Consider the following 25,973-nt stretch of genomic DNA (forward strand, 5'->3'; position numbering starts at 1 on the left):
TGAAAATCTAATCGTGTTGATATGTGGACCCACCTACATCTGGGAGACCTCTTAGCATCCCTAGAGAAGATGCCATCATCGCTAATATTCAGGCTACAGGGCTAGCCCTGGACAGGTCTAGTCCCTGCATCAACTGGGTGGTCGAGGAGCTGTGGGAGGAGATCTAAATGAAAGGAAAACAGGAAAGATTTCCTCTTCTTTCACATTTAATTTGTTTGTTTTGTTTTGTTTTTAATTGAAGTCTTTGTAATATTTGCCTTCTAAACCTCAAAAATCTCACTGCTTTACAAAACTGCTGACCCACTGTGGAACAGGTTTAAAGATGTCCAACCACTTACATAAAGACATCCTTTTTGCTGTCACGTTTTGGATGTTGGGTTTCCTCACATGTGTATAAGCACGTGTTCTTCTGAATTAGCTTAGACAAAAAGGTAGACCAGCTTGCTAGAGTGAAGGAGCCTAAGTGGTGCTGACTTTTTCACATTTCAAATGCAAATTATTTATTCAACTACACAATGCCAAGTCATAAACCACCCCCCTACAAAACACATTCTCACAGCTAACCCTTTTGTAAGTACAGAATGGTGCAACTAAATTAAAATGCAACCTAAAAATGCTATTTTCTTAATACTGCAGGAAAGTATATACAAGGTCATTTGCATAATAAATACAGAAACAGTATTAAAAAGCAATAGTTTCTTCTAAAACGGCCTACAAGTCCTTTTCTTCTGATTCCACGAACATCATACAAATACATGCACATAATTCCAAATCAGTTATAAAATCCTGAAAACTTTTTCCATCAGGATAGTCTCTGTAATTTTGATAAACTATTAAGACAACATTTAAGAAGCAATGATAATGTACATAGAAATTGTGCTTATCTATTTTTTTAAGCTTTTATTAAGGTTTGACTTCAAAGTTATGTCAATTGATATAGTAACAGTAAGTTTACATATATTTAAATGCTTATTAAAACAAAGAAAAAAAAACAACCAAAAAAACCCCCCAGCATCATGTCCAGAATTTTGGAAAGAAAACAGAAACTTTCATTATGTAGGAGAGAAGATTTGGCTGCAGTACTCTAACACATGCCTGCAGTAAAGAATAGAGAGGAGGGGACAGGAACACCCCAAGCTCTCAAGCCTGTCTGCAGTTATTACACAGCCATTGCTTTATAAGCAAGTAAAGTGCATTTCCAAAGACAGAACAAAAAGGACGCGAGCTTTATCAGAAGTTATTAAATGAACACACAGTAAGAAGTTAAGCTTCACGGCACCATGTACCTTCAGTATTTTGCCCCTGCTGCTTTTCCTCCCCCCAAAACCAGAGAAATGTGTGGATATGAATCAATAATTCAGTTTTCACGTGTATTTCTGAGGACCAAATATTCAAGAGGGCCTGAAATGTGCTGGGCCAACTGCAGGAAATTATTTTTCAGCCATGCATATTCAAATTGCCGCTTTCTTTATAAATGTTAATGGAACTGTTGACGCTCCTAAGACTTTACAGAAAAAAATACAGGCTGACTTAGTAGCAGCAAAAATACCAGAGGTATCGCTGGCATTAGAAACTTTGATGGGAATTCAATTTTTCAAGATGATCCTTCACTGAGAGCAAATTTCAGATGTGCAATCCAGCAGTGAACACCAGACCTCATACCAAATTTAGGAGACAAGCTCCGTAATACAGTTGAAGAACATTTGTCTTCTGTAACCATGATACCCTGTGCCTTTAAGATTTACACTAATTAAACTAGAAAAGGTCACACAATTGAAAACGTTCACAATTTGGGCAAGACTCAATGACAAAATCCTTCCCCTTTATCACTCATCTTTTCTACACAATAACTGTCACTTTGACAGAGTGTCTCTGTCAGCTCACTCATGTTTATACACAAGAAGCTTCAGCCTTTATCCTCTGGAAGAGTTCACGAGCTTTGGCTTGCAAAACTCAGCAAGAGTGAGCCACAAAAAAGAGGAAGGGGAAGCAAAACCCAGCACTCTTCGGGACTTCTCTGTCATCTGTTCAGGAAACAACTTCTCCGCAGTTTAAGAACTCCTTCAGATTTAGCTTAAGGATTTCAGTATTGAAATTTTGGAAGAAAAAGCGTGTCTATTTTTACAGCCAGGAAGAAGAGGAGACAGAAAAAACCACCTTGGTTCTAATCCCAACCTTTGAAAATGAGCTGCAGTGTGACCTGGGGCAAGACAGCTTTTATGCCTCTCTTTCCTCAGGGGTTATCCAGTAACATTGTTATTCCTCCAATTTTTGAAGCCTTAAGACCCTCTATAGAAGTCGACTCCTTCCTTATCCCATAACGTGCCTTGAAAAAAATGGGACCAGAACACATTTCCTATGTCTTCAGACTCTGATGCCAGCCCTTAAAACACCTCTCTGCATTTACAGATAATTGATGAGAGTTTGATCTGTCTTGAGTTTAGTTAGGAATTTGAAAGGATGTCGAGGTTTAGCCCCATGTTCTGAAGCCTTTCCTGAATCTGAAGAATCCTCCAGGCATAACCTAGAAAACCATTCCCTCTCTCAATCTCCTCTTCTCCAACTTTTCTTATGATGTGGAAAACTTTTTTTCCCCAGAAGTCTGCTCCCTCTCAGGTATTTAACAGGTGATTTAAAAGAAATGAAAGGATGAGGAGAAAAAGGCTCCTACCCTTCAGATCACAGTGGACTGCACAGGATCAGGACGAAAGCCTGCATTGCAGCACAATACTCTCAAACCTTTGGGCCCTTCAAAGGCTGCAGTATTGCCTTCCTATCGCTGGTGGAGGTGAGAGCTTGGGAAAAAAATAAAAATCACACAACCTAACCAGTTTGAGAACAGTGGGCTTAAGAGTAAGCGTTCAATCAGCAAAGACGCTGACAGAGCAGATGAAAATAAAATGCTTTCAGAACCTTTCACAATCTATTTCTGGATCAAGTTTTCAGATTCATGTGGGTTTCTGCCACTTTGAACTACACCTTAATGTAGCCACCTCTTCAAATGGTATTCAATATATCAGACAGAAAGAAAAACTACAGAAGATACCAGAAAAAAACCCCACAACTACACACGAACCAAAGCACATGCCTTGTTGCCATTCAGCCCAGACCCAGGACATTTCCTATGGAAACAAACTTATTTAAAGGACTCGTCTCCACTCCACAACATAAAGGAGAACACCACAATCCAGCATCCTGCATAAGGAAATCACACCCACAAGTGGAGGAACTAACAGACATACATCAGTCTGTACCAGCAATCTCCAATAAACTCACTTCCAAGACAGTCATGCGATAGTTCTCTCTCAACAAAACCCTACAATCAGACTAGAACTACATTCATTCCCCTTGTGATAGGCAGGCTTTCAGGATATATTCGCCTCTCATTCTGATCCTCATCTTCCCCTTTTTCCATGATGACACTACAGATTGCAAAGGCTAAAAGGAAGCATGTATGAGCCGAAGGGATTTTCAGTCTAAAGACAACTGGTACAAAATGAACTTCAGAACTGCAAGTTAAGGGGAAGTTGGGCAAATACAGTGTTTGACCATCTTCAGAAAACAGACCATAAGCCTTCCTGCAGGAAATCTTCTCCATAGTAACTAAAACAGCAATCTGAGCATTGACCCCCTGTCAGAAATACCCTCGACAAAAACACAAGTACAAAAGCCTCTCAAAAGCAGAGATTGCAATGACCCAAAAAGAGGACAAGAGGAGGCTCCACTATGCACACACAACTTCACTGCCACTTACTTATCTTAGTAGTAAGGGAATGACAGACAGAAATATTAAAAAAGATTAAACAGCTATTTAACATGTATTAAATAATATTATTATGGCAACTAGTAAATTGGGGATAGTCCCTCTCCAGCAAGAGGGAGGATCAATACAGCTGGCCCTCTGCGTTACAATTAGGGATCGGAGCACTGTCCATCCCTTAATACTCTGCTAAGCTTTAAAAATTGATCTGAAATCTTTCATCCTGAGTCTCTGCCTTAAGTCTTCATTTTTCAAGTATTTTAATTTCAGTCAGAACAACTCAGCTGTTTCATGAAGGAGGACAAAGAAAAATATCTTGTTTGGCCCTTGTTAAAAAGACAGACTTTTAAGAGAAAAGTTTCAAAGACTGATGCTTCCAAGAAAGGGTCTGGGGTAGTTTTGGATAAGGAAAATACCTTCTGTGACCCTCAGGATAATTTCTGCATACAAATAACGTCTTTGAAAAGATACAGATTGCTCAAATTCTTTAAAATGTAGCTAGAGTTTTGCAGCTGTGGTCTCGAAAGGGTCAGGTCTCCCAGAGCATCCCCTCCTTCCCACCCTGCGAGGAAGTTCCACTGAAGAAACAGACACCACCACAGAGAGCAAAGTGGTCAAAGGAAGAAAGGAGAAATCCCAACTATGGCTTCCTCTTGCAATCATCAGGACAAGATATCATTAGCACATGTAATTTTGCAAGTATAGATAGTAAGGAATCTGTCTCTGAAAGACGAGGGTAAAACAGGAGTAGTGGAGTGTGTCTAACACCGGAGTCCAAAATTCTAAACAATAATTCAAAGATTTTACATGTGAGAAGAGTGCCATAGACTTTATCAGGGTGCAACACTTTAGTGCATCTCTCTCAAGACTTTGCAGTTTTTTCTTAGGATTCCCAGCATATGAAAAACACGCTACGTGCCAGTCACCAAACGGGAATAAAAGACAGCCACTACCATTAACGCCGGCACATCATACAGAAGACTAGACAGTAACAAGGACAGCAGGGAGAGAGTAAGCTTACTGTATCTCCAACTTTCCTTTGCTGCCCTTGTATGGGGAGTCCATGAGTATGGAAAAACACTTACTATCATTTTCCCTATCATAAAAAACCACGAAGTACTATCACCGTAAATGATAGGGACAAATGGACTATGGACAAGGACACTGCCATAAAACTGGCACTGTGAAAGCTGCAGGGTTTCTTTTTGTTTAGTATTTTGTATATTACAGCAAGTTTCCCTAGTAACATACAGCTGAGATTCCTACACTTCCATTATGACGGCTTACTAAATCAGCACAGGTAAATATTAAGATTTTCCTGTGGCATTAAAGAAGACTATTCAGAATTGTAAGTGAAAAAAAAATGAACATTTGACAGTGAAAAAGGATCAGTTTAAGCCAATGTTGCATCACAATGTAAACCATACTTAAAGTACAAGGAATAATAATTAATCTTGATTCATGAAACTCACTGAAAGATAAATTAGATGCTCATAAATTAGATATCGCCTGAACAATCAGGCATTTTCATCTGAAAGGTTGGGGGATAACGTGAAAATAAATTATTTCCACTTATTATAAAATTTAAAACAAACAAACAAAAAAAACCCAAACCCACACCACAAACCACTATATTTTTCTCAAGCTCATTAAATGCAACCTTGAAACAACTGTCCAACCTTCAAAGAATCTTACTACATAAAACTTTCCTACAATTTTTTTTCTTACTTTCAAGTAATTTTTCAAATAATTTCATTTTAAAACTTACTAATTGAAAACATCAGAGAAGCCAAGAAAGCAATGTGATGCAGTGTAAAATCATGCAAAAACAATTAAACTGCATACAATTGTCAACACATCCATTTTTTTGAAAAAGTCTTCCCCATAACAAGTATCTACAGAATAATATCTTGATGAATTTTCCTTAAAAATCCCTGATCTTTTCCTGCTCTATAGAATTTGAAATAATCATCCTTAACTTGAAAATAGTTCCATTTTTGCGAGACTGGTTTCTGTTTCAGGATGGCAACTCTGTGGTAACCGCTTCTCTTTTTGTTGTTTTCCATTTCTAAACATATGCTTTGATCCCCTTGGTCTTGCTGGTAGAGCAGTCGCCTCACACACACAGTCTCTCTTTGAAGCCTTCCCACCGTGCCAAGAAAGAAGCAGGCTGTGGCAGCAGGCTCAGCGTTCTCCGGTTATGCAACACATTAGATCATTATCAACAAAACTGGATGCCTCCAGCAGAGAACAGAAATAGGGAATTCGAGAGCAAGTTTTTCTTTACTTTTTGAATTAAGGACGGCTGCTTGGTCAATTTGAAAGGAGGAAGAAGTTACCGGGACTTAAGAGCTGGTCATATCAGAGAAGATCACTCTTCAGTGAAAAGCTCTGTAATAAATATTACCCTCACATTTATCATTCAGTTCTCTTCCCTCCTTCGAAGGAAAGTTTTCCCATTCATCGTATAACGCAAAAGAAATATTTGGCTCAAACTGATGCCAATAATTTAAGAAGCCTGGTTTAGCCACCTAAGAATCAAGTGGATTTCATTCCTCATAGATGAATGGCCTCATGCTAACAGGATGCAGGAGAAGAGTCCGGGTCCTCACATACCTGCAGAGAGAATCTGTGCATCCTACCTCCAATACATCATTTGCCCATAGTCTGTGCATGCAGATATCCTACAGGTCTGTCACATTTCTCTCTCCTCTAGTTGCTCCAACAACTTTTACATCATCAGTTATGTAAACTGGCTTTTAAAGATGCCTCAGTTCAGGATTTCACTCCAGTTAAAGGATAAAGTTATCTACTAATTGGTCATGGAGTGAAGATACGGATTTTGAGTCTTCATATACAGCAGAAAAATATATACTTTAATTTTTTAAGGAAATGCCTTGCATAGCTCCATCAGTGTGCAACTGCGACATCCAGCTGTTTTCCTTACAGATAATTGCAAAGAAGTGTTACACTGCATGAAACAAATCCCTTGAGTCAAGTTCTGACAATGAACATCTAGTGAGAAGAGATTATATAATATCAAACAGATTAAACTATTTATTGTTTGTATGTAAGACTTCAGTTACTGAGGCTAACAAATGGATGCAAATCTAAACAAACGGAGGTTTTGAGAAGCCTAACTAAAAGCTTTTATAGTTTCTACAAAAGACATTAAGAGTATTTAGATCTTGGACATAGGAATAAAGTAAGTACAAAACAGGTTAATACAGAAAAAGCTGTATGGTTGCTCTTAATAAGAGAAACTATTCTTATAGTGCTTTAATGTGTTAATTCTAGATGATTCTAAGTTTGTAAACTTAGAAGTTGGGCTTTGCTTTTCAAGTTTCCACAAAATTACCACTGAAAAATGTTGTGCATCTGGTTATATTACAAGATAAATGTAACATTAAAAATAATGTTACCCAATAAAATAAGGATTATTAAGCATGGCAGAAGTTACATGGCCAGTGTAATTTGTTTACAAATGCAAATTATCATTAGATAGTGAGGGGCTTAAAGAAAATCTAGAAATCAAAAGCTCTGTGTTTTGGGCTTTATTTGCAGGAGGTATTTTCCAGATATGACTTTTTTTCTTAATATATCATATACATCTGGCAACTATTAAGACAAAGGAATTATGAGCATAACAATGAGTTCTTAGGACTCACTTGTTGCCATCCTTGTTTGACATGAACACTGAAGAATCAGAAATCCGTGTTCTACTGTCTCTTATGCAATCATACAATACTTTATTGTATAATGTGACTCTTTAGAAGCACAGACCTAAATAAAACCAGGTGTTTAGCTGGACTGCCTTCATCTCTATCTTTATGCAACAGTCAATAATAATTAAAAACTACACATGAAAAAAACAACTGGCATTTCTCCCAAATCATGCCAGAAGAAAAATCACTGATGAGTCAAGTGAGTCTGTAAGTGGGACACAAAGTATGATTCATAAGTCATTGCTTCAGGTTTAATTCCTGTGAGAAAAAAAGCTCCATCAATAACGTTAGATAGAAACTCAAACTCTCACATTCATTACAAAAACATAACATTAAATTAATTACGTCTTCTCAGTTCTGAGCATTTCTGTTACGTATGTTCATAACAAGGGTTTAAAGCCATGACCAGTAACCTTCAGCAGCTCCTGCCGGCCATGAAGTCTTTTGCAGAGGACGGTGAGCGTGTCAGACCACTTCCCTGCACCGTCCCCTACAGAGGTCTGGGGCACAAGCTCTGGTGTCCACTGTGGGGCCGAAGGGAATGGGACCTTTCCGACTGAGACCGCAGGGAAAGACTCAGTAAGGTGCAACCCAGTCACTACCAGCATCTTCGATAACACGAATTTATAAAAGCAGCTGAGATTCAGTGAAGCTGCTGAGTTTCCTTATTTTTTCACATGTAAGGTTTAGGTAAATTAGACTACAACACTAAAAAAAGGGAATCTCAATCCGATGAGATGATGGCAGAGGAACCAATGGGTGCAAGAACGATCACCACTGCTCCCCTTTCAGACAACAGCTCAGATACTCAGCACCGTGTCAAAAATGACCTCTGTGCCTCAGCTTTTATAGCAAATTGGGTTTTCAAGTGCATGCCCCCTCCTCTGCCCTTCATATTTATCTCATTTCTTTCTTTCCAACCCACACCCAAAAAAAAGAGGCTCTGTGAAGCAATTCTAGTTTAAACCCGAAGGACATTTATCACAAGATGATTTTTAATATTTAAAGGATAGTAGAAAAAAATACATAAGTCTAAACCTATAAAGAAACAAAAAATAAAGATCCAGGGGCCTTTTTCATTAAGGAGCTAATAAAATAGGAAAAGCATCTAAAAAACCCCTCCTTCAAAACCCAGTATGACCTTGCTGTTCAGTCACATCCCTCAAGCTGACCACTGAAAGAAATGTAAAGTAATGCTCCTTTCCCCACATCTCCTGTCACAGGCCAAATGACAGCTCTGACACTGGAAACAGACTGGCAAAATATTTTATTCCTCTTTAGCCTCGGTCAAGAAAAATGTGAGAAATTTAAAAAAAATTAAATCACCATGCTGCTGTTGGACACTTCGCAATATAATCATACATGATACTTGTACTGCAGAAAACAGGTGACAAGATTAAACTTCTAAAATGTAGCTGGATTTAAAATGTATGCTGCTTCACTTACATTCTCAGTTAACAGGCCTTTAAAGAAAGCTTACTGAAGACACTCCAGTAGGTGCAATCTTAAGACAGAAAAAGTGAGCATGACCTTGGGTTCTCCCTTAGTATTCGGTGGCATTTCTTCTTTAATGTTTTAAAATCATCAAAACAGTAAGCACTAACGTGGACACTACTGAATACACATGCTTTGGCAAAGGGTGACGAAAATTACTTGAATGAGTGTCTTTTGTTTTATGTGCTCATTTACATTCCCCTCAGGAGCAATGTATTACCAATGTCACTACTATGAACAAGTAAGTGACATATCAATAATGATCATTTATTAATAAATACTTCACTCGTTCCATGAAGTTAATCTTCATATACACCCATGAGGCAGGAAATTATTAGCCAGCATCTCCCATGGGGAAGCTGAAGTCATGTTATAGACTTGTCCTAGTCCATGCAGTGATTCAGGTGTCAAAGCCGTAAGTAACAAACTGTAAGAAACCGTGCCTCCTAATTCTACTTTCAGATCACTGAATTTTGCCCATGTGCTAAGAAGGAAACTATCAGGATGATGCTGTCTTATCATAACTGAAATGTAAAATTAGCATTTATTAAAAGCTGTTAGAAGCTTAAAGATAAATTTGCCATTAAAAGGGGAAACACAAAAAAACATAATTTATCAGCTGGTCTCCCCTTCATTTTCCAAGGATGTAGGGGTGCTAACTATTACAGAGTTACTGTTCCCTCAGATTAACACAGGCCTTTATTTGGAATGAACATTTTTTTATACAGAACTTGAGAATGTTTACTCTGTCTAAATTTATTGACTTCTCTTTAACCTAGCTCCTAATCCTCAGATACTCCCCTACGTCTGAATAAGAACTGAATGCTTATGAGGAAAAGCAGGATAAATATAAAGAGTTTAAGAAAAAAAAAAAAAAAGAAAAAAAACATGAGAGATGTTTTGCTGCACAACACAAATTTACTGCTCATTTCCCCAGTCTGTTTCTAATAAAATTAATACAGCAATGAGAACATTGAATGCTAGGTACTCCTCTACTTCTACAATGAGAATGCAGTGGTTGTCTTCAAAAAGGGAAACCTCCTGTGGTACTCACAAACTGCAGGTGCATTACAAAAGTAGGATATTATCCATATGTTAAAATGCTTATTTCCAGCACATCTGAATTAGCACAGTAAATGCTTCAAAGCTGAGTAGTACACTGACTTGGAGAGCTCCCTTTAAAAGTACTTAGAAGTGCACAGATAAATCCCTTAACAAGCTTTCATATCTCCACCCATGAGTTAAAAAATTAGGCTGCAAATCCTGCAAGACTTTCAAGGGCTCTGGATTCTCACTTGTCGAGAAAAAAAACCACAACATCTACCTTTATTGTGTGCAGCAAAGCATTTCTGCTATCACCCAGAATCCAGGAGGTGAGAACTTGAGAAACAGTGAAGTTCTACTGAATTTTAAAAAATTGGTTAGGAGCTCTGCACAGAGATTTGAATGAGTTCAGGGTTTTGTGCAGAGTTCTTCGATCTCAACTGTCAACTGCTTGCTCGTGCTGAACGTACTGATGAGGAAATCCTCAGAACATGCAGCAGCAGCCCACTGCAGGAACGTCATTAAGAATGTTCCAAAACCAGCTTTGGTGCCTGAACAGTTCTTTCCTTTCCTCAAGTTCTTAAGAGTAAAGGAAATTAATGGGACAAATTCTGGTGAGCATGGACAACGCAACTCTTCTATATTTCTGCACTGAAGAAGACCCAGTTGTTCATTTCTCAGCTGACTGAAGACCAGCTTCCACTAGTGAAGCTGTTTCTTCCTACAGGTAACGCTCATTGCCACTGTCTCTCTAACGATCAGAAGACAACATGCATCACTGCAAGTGCTACAGGCCTATATACCACAGCACAGACACACAAAACACTGCTCATTTCCACCATGAATTTCTAACTTAAAGGTGAGTAGACAGACCAATCTTCACAAAGTATGAACACAGCTCTCATAGCATATTCTTCCATAAGTGTTGGGACAATACACATGTTATTAAAAGCAAAGGAATAGGGGCTGGAATAGCAATAGGATCATATAGGCTATGAAAACCATACAAGCAAATGTCTAAAACATACTTGCAACAAAAGATTTATTTCATTGTCTTCCATATAGGCAAAAAAGCAACAACTAACATATTCCTCAATAAAAATACTTCTTGTAAGCCTGGAAGCAAAATTAAACAGAAAATACAGGAATAACCCTTCATGAAGTGCTTCAAATGACTTGACTTCTGACTCCTCACCTTGTTTTGTGGGGAGTTCCACTGAGCGCAACGGGAATATTCTTGCGCGCTTTGTGCAAGGGTCTTGACAGGATGAAGACTCAATTGCTGACACATTATTTTACTTGGGCTGAGGAATCATTCCAAACCAAACATGAGAGAGCTGTGCTTAATACAGCAACACAGTTTCAAAATTAATCAAATGCATAATCAATTTTAAGCAATGAAGTTTTGCACTTAACTGAATTTCAAAGGTCACCGAAGTTCAGCTCTAGCCCTTCAGCCGATCATCCAGATTTCTTACTGCCTCTCTGCTAGTCAGTAGTGACGGACAGGTAACCTCAAAGTCACTGTCACAAAGCTCAAGAGCTAAATGCTTCTTACAAATGTATTTCCATAATCATGTATATTCTTGATGATAGTACAAATAAGCAATGTAACACAGGAAGTCCACGCTTTTCTGTTCTAAATATAACCTTTTTCATAAAGGGGTGTTTGCTTATATGTGAGAAAGGAGAATGAAAGTGGAGGTCCCTCCTGCTTCCACTGGGTACCACACGGTGGTACCCAATCCAGTGTGCACAACAAAATGGAGCCAACAAATCTTATCTCCTAAAACAGATGTTCTTGAATCTCACATTCATTCCCCAGTCACAGCAGTCAAAATCATTATTAGTTCTAAACAAAAAATTATTTGATGCTTATGAGTGTATACAACATTTTTAAAGGTGGTACAAAGACTGTTGTGTCACTATCTTCTAAGTTCTTGCTTTGAAAAACTACTTCTTAAATTTTTCCATAATACTTCTTACTAGGTTGATATACAATTTCTTTTCTGCCAATGTCAATACAGCAGTATTTGATATGACTTTCTCCAAAAGCAAGCCAATCACAAGAAATATATATATATAATATTTAGAAGATACATGCGTCTGATGCCTTATTTTATCTTCTCTTCATTTACAAGTAACTCCTGAAATTTGAGCAATCCACTATAAGAAAAGAAACAACCTCTAACAATAAGTATTTCATCTATGCAAAATCCTCCTCCAGGGTCTCCAGAGAACAGGACAACCTAGCGCTTCATGGAACAGACTCCAAACCACTGAAGCAAGCGCACGCTAGGTCGGAAGAGTTAAATAAAGCTGCTAAAATTCAGCAGCCTTGCAAGCTATTCCAGACTACAGCTACGGTAACCTACACTGGGTGTCCTCTGCATAAGCACCAGTGTGACTTTGTGGACTGCTGAGACTCAGTCTGTTGCAACTGGCATAAGTTGCCACAGGCGAGTAATCACAAGAAACTGACCTTGGCAAAAGCACATTTTACACTTCACTGCTGTTCAACTGTGTTATACTAAAGAGAGAGCAAGGGAGCACAAGCGGAAGGGGGAGGGAGGGAGAACAAAGGGGGATAGACAGAAAGCATAAAAGTGATCGCAGCCATTTTCAGCTTTACCTGCATTTAAGATTTTAAGAGAGGTACATCACCTCCTGTGCACATCACAACCTACACCTAGTTACATCAGCTCTACATGGTATTTTTAAACCAGTGGAGCCTGGGGTTTTCTGGGGGGAGGAGGGGGAGAAAGAAGGGAGATTAAGTACTAAATTAGGAATTAATACCTCAAAAACATCTCCCAATGGCGGAGGGGGAAGTATAGAAGACAATTACAACTTCACATTTTCCTACCAGTGGATACTGAACAAATGAGCATTTTTAAATCGTTCTTTCCTCCTGTTTGGCTACACCTCTTGAGAGTACATTTTGGAATCAGCTGCAACAACTAAAGATTAAAGGTATTCCATGAGGTGTGCAGCCAGATGGCTTAGTCCTGATTTTTAAAGTTTCAGCTCAACCTTCACTTCAGAGGCTCTCTCAACAGCCTGGCACCAATTTGCATGAACTAGTATGGTAGAATTGCCACCACTGCAGGTAAAGTTGTGTCTGTCCCGTCTTAACCATCTTTGGTCTCCTTTGGTTTGGATCAGTTATGTCCTGTCAAATTTTTTCTTAGTTTCTGCATTAGATTTTTTTTGTATTGATTACCATATCTCCAAAGAAACAGGACCTGGCAGATCAAGATAGCACAGGATGCCATCGTTAATGCTAACCCACATGCTGCCCAGATTTCACAGCAAGTTTAACACAAGGATCTAACCTTGCAGGTATGCTGGGTTTCCAGGACTTTCGGTGGTTGAAGCAAAACATGCACAAGCTTTGTACAAGTTCCAAAATACCCAATCATTCTCCACTTGGGAAGTGCACAAGGTATGCAAGTCTAGACAAAATAAGACTACATGCACTTTCTATCTCCATTTCCTTACCACTCTCAGGTCAGTGACCTAGGTATCACAGCCCTCTCAAAAAATCCCTATTATATGCAGATTCTCTTCCAAATCCTGAAGGCTGCTTCTCTCCTGTGTAGACAGTTTCTCCATTCTTCATTTGGTTCCATAATTAATTCAAAAACCCTGCTACAAAAGCCAGCCTTTGTTCCTCTCAAACATCCAAACCTTTCACATCTCTGTCTTCACACAGTCTCCATTCCTCTATTACAACTCCGCTTTCCCCATTTCAGTCCTCCAAATGTCATTACTACCAGTAGGCTGAAGAAAAGTGGCTTTTTTTGGACACAGCCATGTTATTACTTTGAACCGTTCCCATTTGACAGAGCACCATCGTGGTTTATTGACCTCTGCCGTCACTGGCCAGGGAGACACAAGACTCAGCCCTGACAGCAGATGGCTGATTCACACACACTGACGTTCAGCGATTCAACAATGATATGATCACGCTCAGCCTATAAATTATAAAAACAGCAATTCTATGAAGCATGACTTAAAATTTCAAGGGACTGAAGTAGTTCCGAGTCTGAGCTTCAGATCTGGGTCAAAAAGGTGCCAGCTGTGGATCTGCAGAATTTTAATCATCTCACCAGATTGTAGCTCTCTTTCTCACAAATAAATGATGTTTGGAAGGCCCACAGGCATGCTTCATGACAGCAAGGCAGGACTCTGTCACAGGGGGCTGGATGGGCCACCAAAACACTGCGTGTGTAAGAAACTCTTGTAGGGTCCTAGTACCTAGCAGAGAGTACACTTGATGGCTCTCATATTTTGCTGACTGTGCACCCGTGCAGAAAATCTAATTATTAAAATTTTAATTCACTAAGTCCTATAATAATTAGTTGTAGTAGCTGAAAAAAAAGAAATCTGAAAGAGTGCACTAGTTCTGCAGTAATTACTGTAGGCCTTCAGGTTTGGCTATGATACGGTCACCATTTCTCACAATGGGGCACAGCAAAAGAAAGACAAGGGTGATAACAAAATAAGTACCTGAAAGGTACTCACATTCTCAGAAAGAGTGAATGTTTATTTTTACTAGCCCAGAAGTAAGTATATCTTTATGTTACACAAGAGCACCCTCAGCTGAAAGCAAGGATTTGACATCTCTTACTTCTTCAATGCATATCCTCAACAACAGGTTATTGAATTAGTCTCTCTTTGCAGCTCGCTCTGTGTGTCTCATACCACACCATATTTTAAAAATATGTGTCAGTCAATGCTGAATGAGCCATTTGACTTTATAGTTCAGTGGCTAGGATCTCATTTTCAAGTAATTTTTCTCATTAGGTAGAACAGAAACATTAACTGGGTCTTCCGCATCCAGGCAAATAATTACTAATATGCTGGCTGCTCTGGGCATCTTACTTCTCTCCCTCTTCCTTCCCCACCTCTTGCACCTATGAGAATTCCTTGAAACCAATACATTTCCACAAAAAATACCAGGGCTAACAAATCAAAACCTTCCGACATCCAGAAATTACTAGTAAGGTTTAGCTATAGCTATGTATATGGATATATATGTATACACACACACACCACCACATACTTATATATATTGCTATAAAACATGTATCAAAAATTATGTTGTGGTACAGTATGGCTGAAATGTTACTGGCACAAGATTAATTTGACCAAAGTATTCCTCTAGTGGCAAAAGATTAGTTTGTTTGAATTATATTTACCTTTCTGGAAGTGTTTCAGAAAGAAGTCTTGTCTAGTTTAAACTCATCCAACACAACATAATGATATCCTTGAAGTCCAGAGAGTCATGAGATTCTTCCTTTTCCTTCTGGTTGTGAATATTGAGCGTGATCTACAAGAAAAAGAAAGTGTGGGGAAAAGAAGTTTGACAGGCAATCCTTTGTGTTTTCAGTGGGCCACTATTTTCAAAACCCTTACAGAACATGGCACTGACTCCAGAAGATCAATCAATCAATCGCTACTGGGTTTCCAGAAAGAATTCAAAGCAGATTTTGTTCTTCCCTAGGTATCTCAACAAGCCACACCAAGGAGGCAGTTTTCCATGTCAGATATTCTGTCTCTCTCTTTACTGTCTTAAACACAAAAATATTAAAGTGAAAGGCCTGATGATGTTCTGCTTCTTTTTAAAAAAACTGTAACGTACAGTTTGCATTTTCTGCTATAAATTTAAATTTAGCATCGGGGAATTTGTAACTTTTTGTTTGAACTTACCTAAGAGAAAGAAAGGTTACAGTTTCTGTGCTGTGAAGTGCTAAAACCCTTCACAAAACCAATATCAACCCCTGAAACATAAGTAAAACCATGAAAAACATGAAATACCTTTTCTCCTATTCGACACCTCAATCAACAGCTATTAGTGCGTAAGTTACATACTCAACAGCTTTGTCGAATAAACATGTCTTAGTCTAGAAACAGCTGTGAAAAGTTCAGCAGTGCTCTGCTAACTCTGGGATTTCCAATTTTCTGGAGAACATCACTTTTTCTGGATAGCATGTTGAACACGTAATTTTGCAGATACTCATGCTGTGTAATATCAGCTCAATCTTTCTAGTTCTTTCAGTAATAGCAAGCAAATTCACAAAAGCTTCGCATCAGATTTCACAGGCATGTGTGTGCCTCTCTCTTAGTACCCAGGCCGCCGTGCCAATATGTAGGATTAAACTTTTTCCAAGGTTGAATAAGCCACCATCTGTCTATCTTGTGTGGCGCTGTGCGCCATCCGGGAGACTTGTCCCTTAGAGCATGTTTCTACCATATGTCACTCCTGAGTGATCAGTTATGCCAAGACATTTGGGAAAAAATGACTAAGTCGAGCTGGAAAACCCTTTCCGAATTCCAGAGGAGGTCTGCCAAGCCTGTATTTGCAAATAACTTCGCATCCACCGATTTTTGCATATATTGTATGTAAAAATAAGTAACCTTTACCCAAACAGACAAAACAATTATTTGGATGATATACCTGCCCTCCATTGTCCAGAACTCATGTGCTTTTTAGTAAACCAAGAGATTCAAGTATGATGCATTTTCAGGAAAAATACAACAAACTTTTACAGAAGAATTGTGACTTTTAGGATAACTAAGTTAAGAAAGGAAAAAAACAGATGTAAAGAATATATTTCAAGCAAAATACCAGCTCTACCTGGTATTTTAAAGCCATAACGTATCAGTAATTTCTTTCAAAATACTCAACTAAAAATACGTAAGGCAACTGAATGCAAGGCTTCTTCCTAATAATAACGGTATCTAAAATGCTGACCTGCATGCAAAGTGACCACATACACTAAATGTTAAACTGCTGATATATCATAGTTCATGTAATTAGAATTTGTCTAATAAAGAATATGACTCTATCCTATTTTAGATTCAAAGAACCATTTTATATTCCAATTCCTCAATTATTAAATTAAAACTCAAGCCAGCATCGCTCTTATGGCCAGCTCAAGGCTGCTCATTTATATAACTGACTTTCAAGGGCACTTGGTTACACAGCAATTAATACCAGCAAAGAATCTACTAGGTCTGCTACTTAATGTTAAGGAAGACATTCTTAAGAACACTAAAAGAAGAGAGAAATTACTAAGTCGTGATTACAGCCTCCCTGAGTAAGTTTAACATGGGAAGGAAATCTATTCCTAAGGGCCACAGTAAAAGTATTAAATATCAGAAGACAAATTATAGGAATTATTACATTTAGTGACAAAAGTGAGGTGAGGAGCAGTACTAATGTCCAAGAGAGAACATTCACAGAATTTTAGGGCCCTCTGTCTGTGTTTTTTCTTCAGAGTTTGGACAATCATTGAAAAAAGGGGAAGATGTGAAACAAGAATTCACTACGGCCCATTTGGATTTATAGAACAAAGGGCAACAAAAAGCAGAAAAAGTTCATGTTAGACAAAGAATAAAGAAGTGATTATTAAAGGAAAATGAAATAAATTATCACCTTAGAACGGACTACTATTTTTTTTTTTTTTTAATGTATCTACCTTAAACAGTTTCCCTATGCACAAAGAGCAAAGCTTGCAAAGGTGAGGGCACTTCAGTCAGGCGACAGGTAACAAAGCAATCTATGAAGTAATGAAAGCCTCATATTGCAACACTGACTTGCGGCATGGAAAGAGGAGAGGAAAAGAAATATAGAACACCTAGGCAAAACTGGACTACTTGCCTACATAACACACCTAATGATTCTGAAGCCAGCGTATTTTTTGAAAGGCTCAGCTCCTTACTGGCCCACTCCGACAGCCCAAGGCATTCCCACTGCTCAGCCAAGAGAGGCTGGAGCTGCTGGTTCTACAGCACCAGCTCTCTGCTGACCTTTCTTATCCCAACAGGAAAACTCCAGACTAACGTGTGTCTGCTCTAACGTGTGTCTGCTCTAACGTGTGTCTGTTCCCCTTGCTTCTTGCATCCACGTACAGATCCAAGTAATCTTCCGTTTAGGATGAAACATGATTTGGGTGTATCACTGACTGACTCAGAGGGCTGCAAATGGGAACAAGAGGAAGGGTGGGAAATTTATCAAAGCTGCCAATTAAGAAGATTCTTATTCTGGATGAGCATGTGTGCTATGAAGCTGGTAAACAGCTTCCTCACAGAAGGAGCAGCTGTGTAGCTTCTGCACTATACTCTCTTGCCAGAACTACAGCAGAAACAATAGTTTCTCCTGCAAGTCATCGTGAAGATCCCCATGTATCTGTAAGGAAAAACTACAAAGTAAACAATATAAAGCGAGAAAACATTAAAACATGGAGAAAGATTAATTTTTTTCTTTCCCTTTGTGTTCAGCTGAGGAGGCTCAGGATCTGTCACCAGCTTGTCCCACACTATTGTAGACATACAGGCAGAAACCCTATCAATCTTTAGAGAAATGATGGGGTTTAGTTTGGTTTAATCATTATGAGTCCCTTGCAAATGCTTGGCACACATAGGCAGTGTTAATTTGTGTTCCACTTCAAACATGTACTAAGCCTCAACACTCACAGTTGTTCTCACAAACTTTTTAGGAAACTCTCCTATCCTCCTGGAATTCATGAGCTCAGGATTCCAACAATCACATGCAAACCCATTCTTCTAGGAATAAATTCACTCTGTGGCACAAATAAGTATTTCTGTTACATAAACGTAAAACTTAACTGAAACATCTGCTGATAAATATAAGACTAGGACACGTAAAAGGCAGCAACAGTGAAATTAATTTCCACAGGAAACCTCATTTAGAGGGGATGACTGCGGAGACTGTTTACAGACAACAAAGGCTCTCCGAGCACAAGGCCAAACTCGAAGAGTTGTTATGTTCTCCAAGCCACCCATCTGCAGGGCATTTCCTATTTTCCCACATTCATTCATCAACGTTCATTCCCCAGCAGAGGCTCTGGGCCCTAGTTGGCAAGAGTTTCTTTCACTGACCAATAGGTAAGGGATAAAATACAGGTTGGTGGGAAGCTATCAAATGTCACTAAACACTGCAAAGGAAGCAGTCCTCTAATATAAAGCCCATTCTGCAAGTACTATGGTACTACAACAGAAGAAGAGTTTGTTGTTCAAAAAGTTAATGCAATATTAAAACAAAGCTCCATCTCTCTTCTCATCAATAATCAGTATTCATAAACTAACTCAAACAAAGAAAATTTCTACATGCAATGTAAAAATAGCTTGGAGTTTAGTGAGTTACCTTTGTTAGGGGTTCAAAAAGAGGGATTGGGGTGGGGCGAATGAAAGGTTTGCTTTTTCCAAGCACAGAGATAAAGCAGTTTTCCTCACATATCTTTCATCTTCTTCACTTCCCCCCTCCTCCACACAAAACCCAAGAAAATCTGCCATTGCTTTAGGTCAAAGGAAAAACAGGCCCAGCTGCCGTAAGCCAAACAACGTACAGGTTTGCTGTCTCCCCTGCTGTTTTGGCTCGAGCTCTTCAGACTGGAAAATTCAGAAGCACGATCTCCCAAGCTCTGTAAATGCCAGAACCATCTAAGAGGAAAATAGGACAAGGCCACCCCCAGGCAAGTTTGTACTAAAATCTGCTGGCTGCAAGGCAAAAAATACAGTAAACATCGCATAGGGACAGACTGCTCCTTGGAAAATGTTCCACAAGAACAATATAGCTTCCAAAGAAAGGCTGCGCTAAAGGGACTTCTGGAGAAAAAAAAATGCAATGTTTTAAGATCCTTGTGAGGAGTTAGCAAGCTAATGGCACACTCAACGACAAATTGTGTGACAGGCAATATGTTTTTGACATTAATCCAAAGAAGAAATGTGAAAGCGACATTGAATGTTCTCTACAAAGCGGTAACAAATTCAGTATCCTAGAATAGTTCTTCAGTTCACTAAGGAAATTTCGCTTTTGTCTTGACAATTGATTTCATGGAATAAAACAAGTAATAATAAGCAATTAAACCATCAATATCATCATCTTGTCTTTTCAGGGAAGACAACTTAAAGTTAAATTTTTGCAGTCCTTAGGAGATGAACTTTGCAACTGATTACTGTATGTTTTAACGTGCTCTGTACTGACTCAACCTAGAAAAACAAGCCAAAAACAGAAGTTGAAACATCCTTTTTCCTGTGTAGCTCCAATTTGCAGTAGCAAGAAGCTAAACAACATGCTCTCCACCAGATGGCTGAAATAAAAAGAACACTCTTTCTGATTAATTAGGAAACAAATGAATCTGCTGTTAGCACAACAAGTTACCATCAGGAAACCAGGGCTCCCATTAAACTTTGGTATCTGTGCTTTCTCTGCAACCGTGTTCAAGACCATCCCCAGATTTGTCTCTCATTTCAGAAGCAAAACATTACACACAAGTCCATCACACGAAAGTATCACACCAGATACTGCATAACCAAAAAGGGTATTGGCCCTTTTCACAGACAAATAATGCTGTAAGAGAGAGAAGCTTCCTAAAAGAGAAAGTGCCCATCAGAATAGAAATGAATGAAGGTCTCCTAGTGCTGCGAGGAATCACCCCAGGCAGAGTCACTACGTACACCGCCACATCCCTCCTCAGGGTTCAGCGAGCAAGGGAGCCTCGTGCGTGCACACTCAAGCTCTCCAGCTGGTCCGGGAAACGGAAATCCCCAGACTAGATATAGCACAAGGAGCAAGGATGTGACAGCCTGAGCAACAGAGGCCAGCCCATGGGTCCCTGACGAGGCTGCCAAGGATGACTGTTAACATCTTGAGTGAAGGTGCAGAATACAATGCAGGCGCTGGGAATGGAGCGGGGAAAGGCATAAAACACACAGAACATGCGCAAAACACAGGCAAGTAAATGCGCTTCAAACACGAACATAACATATGATGCTACTGAGGTGAGTGACCTTGGGAAGAAGGGAAATGAGCTCACCCAGCCCGGCGAGGTGCAGGGAGTTGCAGCTAAAAGCTTTCGGTGTTGTCATTATTCCTCTGCTTTCAATGGGAGTCCTGTTGTTTCAGCAACATACGGCATCACCTCCAAAACTGGGAAAGGCATATTCAAGAAAACCATGCCCTGTTGCTGAGGATACCAGGGCAGAGAGCGCCTAGCTTTCTCTGCATGAACTGCTTTTTTGCACCAAACCTGGGACCCGGTATTTCAGTAACAGTGGTTAAAGACGGACCACTTCAGAAGAAGCTGGCAACGCACTGAGAAGGAACGTGCCATGTTTTAGGGCTAAAGCACAACTTCACCTTCTTTAACAACATCATGCGTGCCTGAAGAGGCATAATGCCTTAGTGAAAATCCAGGGCTGCCAATAAACCCACACCACTATAACTTAAAGTATTTCTCCTATGTGCACAACCAAAGATCTCAAACAAGCGGAGAGAGTTATCTTCTAGAGACAAAGGGAATGGTGGAGACATTTACTAGAAACTAAATCTAAGACTGCTTTTTAAAATCCAAATAAAGGTACTATATCCTCTTAAGTAATTGAGGAAGCTGGGAGACTAAATAAGGAAAACTAAAAAGACTTCCTCACACATTAAAAAAGGATCCCAATAATTTTATACATATAGGGAGGCCACTTAATTCAGCTAAATGAGCTTATCTCACTTTTCATTATAGGCTTGTGATAGTTACCTACTGCGGGAAAAACAAGACTACACAAAACTGCAAAAGACCATCGAAAACACTAATGTTTCAAAGCATACCTATCCATTACATCATATGTACAATTACAGAATTTTTTTTTTTTTGAGTAAGTAGTGTCAGAAAGTGGACCCATGTAAACTTTCAGCAAACACAATATTCTTTGGCACAGTGTTTTAAGAAGACCACTTCTCTCCTGTTTGCTTATACTCTTACTTTACTTGATGCTTCCTAAGACTCATGCTGGAAGACACAGCGAACAATTAAACCTGTGCACCCCCTTCCCATCGCTCACAATATTGCAGACCTCAAGAATATCCTCCAATGTCTCTTTTTTCCAGGATAAAGAGTCCCAGTTTTCTTTGTACATAGGCCTTTCCATATCTCTTAGGAATGCTGATTTCTCCAACTTTTTCCCATCCTACTGTATTGTTTCTGAGCTGAGGGAACCTGAACTGTGCATGCTATACAAGATGCCGGTGAGCTGTGAACTTACACACAGGCAACAACGATGCTGTCTGTGTAATTCTCTATTCCTTTATTAGTATTTCCTAGCATTTGATTTGCTTTTCTGATCAGTGTAGAGTAGTGAGTTCCTGTTTTACATTGCTGTTTATCATAACCCAGTTACTGACTCACCCATGGTAACTGTCAGCTCAAAGCGCGTCATTTTTTAGTGTAATCACGGTTATTTTTCCCCATGTAGATCACTTCACATTCATCTGCACTGAATTTTACCTTTCCTTCTACTACTCAGTCACACACTCACATCAGGCACTCTTCCAGTTCTTCATGGTTCACTTCAACCTTACTACCATGAGCAAGTTAGTATCATCAGCAAACTTCATCACTTCATCAACGAGCCCCTTTTCCAGTGTACATTTTATATGTTGAATACACCAACCCGTCCAACTACACTGGTGACTGTCAGAAGGGACCACTTATTCCCACCTTACTCTTCCCACCTTTTACCCACACATTAGTCCATGATGTGACCCTCCTTCATGCACAGCTGCTCGGCTTCCTCCTGGTAAAGAACATTGTCAAAGACCTCTTAATGCCACCCAGATCTTTTTTATTCACTTGCATATTCACCCTTTCAAAGGGCTTCCCAAAGTTTGAAAGGTGGCACTTCCCTTTGTGAAAGAAAAGTTGACTCTTCCCACAGAGCTTGTATTCATTCAGGTAACATATTTGTAAATACTGCGTTGTGAAGTAGGTATTATCCTTGCAATAGATGAACTGTGCATCTTTGCAGACAAAATGTTAGGGAACAAAGGAATGTAATTTTCTGCCCCTTTGTTGCTTGTTTGTTGTTTGGTGTTTTTTTTTAAAAAGATCCATAAGCATTTGCTTATTTTGAAGCCAAACAGCCAGGGAATTTAAGGTACCACCCACCTCTCCCCTTTATATATGGCTCCATATATGATTAAGAAGCAGCACACGCACAACAACAACAATTTCTCCTCCTGTAACTCTTCAGTGAAGACAAGACTTTATTCGTTTTTCTAACAATTTTTAATCTGAGGAACTTACTTTCTGTAAGCAAGTATTTAAAAAATTTAAAATATTTTCCTGCTGTTTGCCAGATGTCTGGGACTGCCGGCAACTGCATAGCACCAGGAAATTTTCTGAGTCAGCAAGTTACAGCTTCTCCTAAGTTTTCTCCTTGATCTTAGGCAAATTTCTACTATTCTTTACCAGATTAATAGACTCATTTCCATCTCCCTGTTGGATTCTTTTTTCCTGATCATTAAGTTAATGGCACAGGGAACTGTGTCCTTCCAGCTTCCCACCCTAGCTGTTTCCTACTAGCACACCATGGAGGGCACAGGTACACCCACCTGGATTCTGAAAAGATCTGACAATGCTTTGTAGGAGTTAGACATGGGAAACAGATTCCACTTACTCCCATGTGTTCCTGCGTTAACAGTAGCCACAGCCCAACCCTTAAATTTATGTCTGAAACCTGCAATGACTCCTCTCATAAAAGTTCCCTCCTAACATTTCTCCTAGCAGTATCTGTAACACCCTCAGCTTCTTTGGTATCACCCCTTCCAGACTCTTTGTGTCTGGCTCGTGCGTGTGAACGGTGGCCAGAAGCTCTGAAGAGCACAGGACACAAGATGAGTACTGGCACCCTCAATTTACATTACGTCTCACACCAAATAACTAGTTTATCAACAAGCTAAAAAGACTAAGAAAGCAGCATAAAGAAAATTTTCAAAAAAGTATGGCTTCATCATTCAAATCTCTCTTTATTCAAGCTTTCTCATTGGTTTCATTATACCGAGAGGCAGAGAGCTCTGTAAACAGAGTTGCTTAGTTTCCATGCCTGTTGCCAAATTTCCATCCTGCGGAACCAATTTTAAATAGAAAAAAGTGTCTCTTTCCATCCTCTCTTCCTCAGTGTCATTCTTACTGAGGATACAGAGTAAAAATTGAATGGAAATGAGCTAGTCACAGTAGGGTTCAAATCCAAATGTTGACTTTTTTTTTTAATTGCCAAAAAAAATCCAGATCACTTTGATCCATAATTATTCTTTTCTTGCAACTACGGAAAGTTTTTAAACTGAAGGCTGCCAACAATGACCTTGTTATAAACTGGAGTTCACAGTTACTTTTATGGAATTTTGTCTCAGTAACTTCTAGCTCAAGCAGTTCTCATGAAAATATTTCCAAACCACCAACTTGGTTACATATTTCCAGTAAAGCAAAATAATCCCCAGCTCCTAAATACAACTCTACATCTTTTTTTAACTTCACTTTATCCTTCGGAAAACCAGTAGAGCTTTAAAAATGGGAAAGACAGAAAAGGGAGAAAGGAGACTAAAAAAAAAATAATCTGAGAACTTCAAGCAGCCTCTAGTATGTCTGGGTTATAGCAGATGCAGAACTGGAAATGGAGATGAGATATGGGAATTAATCTCCCACATATACACAAGTATTAATAGCAATAGCAAATAAAAACAAAATGAACACCGTAATTCAAAATAGCATAATACTTGCCTAGCAGAAAGCTCTCAAATAGATCCAGCTGTTGTTAGCCCATGCTCACAGCCAGAGCTTCCGCACTAACATAAAGGACTTCATAAACAGGAAAGAAAATCTGATGGACTTTGTATTATCATTTTGTTTAGCTTTTTCAGAGAGGGAATGCAAAGGAATCATTTATTATAACCTTTTTCATATCTGTCAGAGGTTGCATGTTTTATGTAACTATAACACATTTGGCAAACTCTTCCTACCTACCCATATGCTAGGCAAAAGCTCAAACCGTGGAAGAGAAACCTTCTTCCACAAAGTAAATTTCCTCTTTGAGAGGAACCGTGAGTTGCACCTAGGGCTCCAAGATCTCCGCACTCTCCACTCATCGCTAGGACTGGTACTTCCACATAACCCAGAACTTGCACATCTGCCTCCCTGGGAAGCAGAACTATCCGTCCTGTGCTTTACACATGCCAGAACAGCTGCTGCATTGGAGCATTTCAGATACCAAACCACAACGCAGACGCTGCACAACCACAGCGTCCATGCACCTACAACAGCTTTCTCAGAACACAAGGGCCAGATGTGTTTGCACAACTGGCCAGTGTATTACCATCACTATTGACCAGGTCCATTACCTGCAGCAGAATAAAAGGACACGCACATCCAGGACCCCACCACAGACTCCAGGGCAGTCAGCTGAGCATCAGAGCCGCTCCCAGGGGCCAGCCCACGCAGGATGCACTCTTCTGTTTGCCACAACTCTTGATCTTCCACCTTGGGCAGAAGAGGCCCCCACCTCCGATTTTGAATTCAAACCTCATTCTTCATATGTAAGAAACCAGAATATGCGAGCTCCATAGGTAGTCCTGAAACTGGTATTTCCCAGCTTTTTATGCAGTACATAGGGAAAATGGCAGCAGCTGTGACGAGTGGGAGCTGCCACCAGAATACCCTAGCAGAGGAATGAGAGGAGTGGACGGAGAGCACGTAGGAAGCTACGGAGGAACAGAAGAGGGCATGCCACAGAGCAATTCTAGCACGACTTGGGAAAAAAGAAACCCTCCTCAAACAATGGGGCTAAAAATGAAATGACAGTGAGGAAGCAGATGCTGAGAAGAGTCCAGGTGCAGAAGAACAGGAGAAGCTGTTCCAGGCAACCAAAAGGACCTTCCTTCTTGGCTTACCATTAAGACACATTTTAGAATTTAGGATTTTAGAAAAAGATTTGCAGAGCGAACTGGTAGTACATTTCATTCATCAGAGCTCTCACCTGCAATATATCTATACAACTTAAAAATGCTTTCAACTAAAAACATTAACTCATTAAATGCTTCACATAAATGTCATAAACAGTTGCTTATCTTGGTAAATATGTGCCACAAGCAGTCC

At 39.4% G+C, this 25,973-nt stretch overlaps 1 protein-coding gene across 1 annotated transcript in view; it reads right to left on the reverse strand.

The window, feature by feature from the left end:
- The window catches only part of LDLRAD4 (low density lipoprotein receptor class A domain containing 4), a 294,876-nt gene that overhangs the window by 234,358 nt on the left and 34,545 nt on the right, over nt 1-25,973 (reverse strand). Inside the window, exon 2 of the mRNA XM_069778916.1 lies at nt 15,228-15,358. The gene's annotated coding sequence lies outside the window, so the exon portion shown is untranslated. The remainder of the gene's footprint in view (nt 1-15,227; nt 15,359-25,973) is intronic.

Source organism: Haliaeetus albicilla, chromosome 3 (genome assembly GCF_947461875.1).
Source record: "Haliaeetus albicilla chromosome 3, bHalAlb1.1, whole genome shotgun sequence".
Taxonomy (NCBI): Eukaryota; Metazoa; Chordata; class Aves; order Accipitriformes; family Accipitridae; genus Haliaeetus; species Haliaeetus albicilla.